Raw genomic sequence first — 3,693 nt, forward strand, 5'->3', positions numbered from 1 at the left:
TGTTTAGAGCATAGCTTTGTTTCGAGTCTGTGGTAGTTTTGTTTTGTATTACCCGTGAAGTCCTTTTCCCACTTATGTGGTGACTTTTTGTTATTAAAAGTAATCAGTATCGGATCTGGTCATCCTGTCTCCTGCATTTGGGTTTATTCCTGTGTACCCTCGCGTAACACTGCCACTGTGCAGATGTTTGATGACCTCAGAGCCATCTGCTGCAGAGACTGATGGATCCAGCCACAGGTCTCCTGGTTCTGGTTCCTCCTGGAACACGTAAAGGTGGGACTGAAGTTTCTCATCCCTTCTATGACCCGTCTGAGTTACTTTATGCAGCTGCTGGTTGTTGAAGGTGGTGTAGGAGATGCATTTGTTGCTAAAATGCTTTAAATGTTCTTACCATATGGTAGGAATTAAAATTAACAATTTGTCATTAAAGGAATAATTTTGATCATCTCTGAAAACAGAGTCAAGGGGGGGGGGGGGGCTTATATTGCACCTTTCCAGTACCTGTAGAGCTCCGGGAGTTGACGTCACTTCTCCCGGCATGCAACAGTTCAAATCGAAATGGCGCCATCTTGGTAGGCAGAAGCCCGCAGCTAGACTATTTGTTATTGTCAGAAAACTCAAACAGGAAATATGGTAGATTCCTGTTGTGCCCCAGAATGCCAGAACAGATGCGGACGACATAAGGAATGAGCCTTCTACATAATTCCCCAAGATCCGAAACGCCGCAAACGTTGGATGATTGTAATAAAATGCGCTAGTGACCGGGCTAAAATGAAGCTGTGGGATCCCGAGAGTAAAGGTTTTCGCTTATGCAGAGACCGCTTCATATCAGGTACTTAAACGTTTCCTCAACTGTGTATGGTATTTATTTTAAATGCTTTTGTTACGATTCTTAATGGGCTTCCTAAACTTATTTTGGCGTGGTTTTTCTGTCTTATTACTCATAGCAACAAGTAAACATCATGTAAAACGTTGCCTAGTGAGTTCTGCGTGCTGCCGTTTACGTGTTTTATGATCACAGCAATTAACCGGCTAAGCTGCATTTAATCAGATCACACATAAAAATCACTTTGGATTGCTATTATCTGTCTCACCGAGACGGATCTCAGACAGATCCTGAGACGCTCCTGCCTGACTTATTTATTTTATTCACGGAAAAAAATCAAACTAGTGATTTCTCTTGGCGTTCAGTTTATACATTCAGACAGCACAGCTCTCTATTTAAACTCCTTACATGTGCTTGTCCATCCATCCATTTTCTTCCGCTTATCTGGATCCACTTCATCCGGAGTCAGGTCGCGGGGGCCGTAGCTTAAGTCGAGAGGGACTACCCCTCTCTCCAGCCACTTGGGCCTGCTCCTCCGGGGACATCCCAAGGCGTTCCCTGGCCAGGTCCGCTCCGACAGCTTGTGGCATTTTTAAAATGTATCGCAGGGGCATGGTAAGGGTCGGAGATGTTTAATCTATTTAATTTCTGCCTATATAAAACGATTTCTTCTGTTTAAAAGTGTGAAGTAAACTCCGACGAAGTAAAATCCAAGCCGATCTCGTTCATTTTGTTTACCTTTGTTGCGTGCCAACGCGGCGTCTACTCTCTGAGAGTCGCGTGACGTCCGTAGCTCTATAAGGCAGCTTTGGATCTCATTCCTGAGCAGTTTCAGTGTAGGCCACACCTTCCTACGTCTAATCAACACAACAACTCCCTCTCAATAGAGGCCAACGACTCATCATGGAGTGGAGAGGCGAGGTAACCGGAGTAGTTTCTGCTCGTTAAATAACAACACGCACCAGTGTCATGGTGGCGCCATTTCTTCCACTAGGTAGGAGAACGTTGTGTCTCTGTGGTTGTACATCAGCTGTGGATGGATCCTGAAGAAAGAGGGGCTGGACCTTTGAATTGTTGTTTTTCAAAATGTAGCTCGCTGAAAAAGCTTCATCAAGGAGCTCTTCCCCTATGTTTAACTCAGATGTTAAAATAAAATCCTGGACTTATTCAAACCATTTTTGTCTAAAGGTCTAAAATTAAACTGAATGCATGAAGATCAGATCAGAAGCAGAGGTGAAAGGGAACTCAGCAGCCTGTTTAAATTCCCGTTAGTTAGCTTGGACCCGATCAGGTGACCCGTCTCCACGGATCTTTCTGGCGGTTTAGGCTTCCTTCAAACTCAATCACATTTTTATAAATCTGATTTCTCGTAAGACCCGACAACTCTGACAGGGAGATTGGATCTTTTACGATGGAAACTGTGGTTTCAGCTCCAGTTCTCTGTAGAATGTTGAATTAAACCCATTAGACAAGTTCTGGAAAACGTTTTAGTTCTGATTCTCCAGTTTAACCACTAATTGCTTTATTGTGAGAATATTTAGATTCTTTACGTGAAAGAGAAGGTAAAATGAGACACAGCCCTTACAAAAGACTCAGATCTTTATTATAGAAAACCAGTATAGAACCCAACACACATAGAACACATTAATAACTATACATTCTTACAAAGTTCTCCCGTTTTAAGCAGTCACGGCTTTATGATAACGGTCTCTCTGTTTGAGCAGATAAACATCCTGGTAAAGCTCCAGCAGATCCATCTTAAAGGGAAACGAGGAACGGCGTTCTCAGCCTCCATCAGCAGAACGGGACAGGAGATCTAAAATAGCAGACATTTATGGCCCACTCTCTGGAACATGTACTGTCTCTTTTAAGACGCAGCTCTTTGCTGATTGGCCAACAGAATCATCTCAGAGATGTGGGAGGGTGATGGTGTTAAAATGATCAACAACAGAGTTCAGATATTGATACACCTTAAGCTCATAGTTATCACCTTAGATGGGGGACCAAGCTTTTATTTTGAAGGGCTTCGGTTACATGGCAGTCTGGAGTCACGTATTTGATTTGAAACCCAATTTTTTGTATATTTGAATCTTAATGTTTTAATTAAACTGCATGAGTTATGGTTTGTAAACATTTTGATTTACTTCATTATGACTGAAAACTAGATATACTAAAGTACATCTGTGTATTTAGTGCATTTTTATACAGACAGCACTTTGTTCTCCTTTCTACTTCCTAACAAATCATCTTGTGTCATGAGTTTATTTTAATAACTGATTGCATTGTTAGCTTCCTGTCCTGCTGTAGCCTGAGGAGGAGGAGGAGGAGGAGGAGGAGGAGGGATGCATCTGCACAAAGGTACTTAAAACTACATTATCTCCATATACATATAAATACATTCCTGTTGTGCAAACTGCGAGAGTAGAGGAGCTCCTACTGAAGCTGAACATTCCACCAACACCCGATCAGGTGTGTGTGTGTGTGTGTGTGTGTGTGTGTGTGTGCGTGTGCGTGTGCGTGTGCGTGTGTGCGTGTGTGTGTGCGTGTTAGAGACTAGGAAGGTCAGGAGGATACAGATGTTCCCCCTAGAGAACTGTGGGTCTGTGGTTTTTACTGATCAGCTGCCAGGTTTAAGTTAAAATGACGCAGTTTTAGAAACCGGACTGCTTTTGAACACGGATCAAGCAGGAGTGGAACTGAGAACAAACAGAAAATCACATCCCAGCCCCAGAGATTCCTGTGACCTTTGACCTGCGTCATCACGAAGAAACAAACGTTTGATAAATAACATCTCACAAGTTATGAAAATAGTAATCCAGGGAGCCAGCTTCCCACGATCTCACACACATAAAGTAAACACACCTAGA

The sequence above is a fragment of the Nothobranchius furzeri genome, chromosome 3 (genome assembly GCF_043380555.1).
Source record: "Nothobranchius furzeri strain GRZ-AD chromosome 3, NfurGRZ-RIMD1, whole genome shotgun sequence".
Taxonomy (NCBI): Eukaryota; Metazoa; Chordata; class Actinopteri; order Cyprinodontiformes; family Nothobranchiidae; genus Nothobranchius; species Nothobranchius furzeri.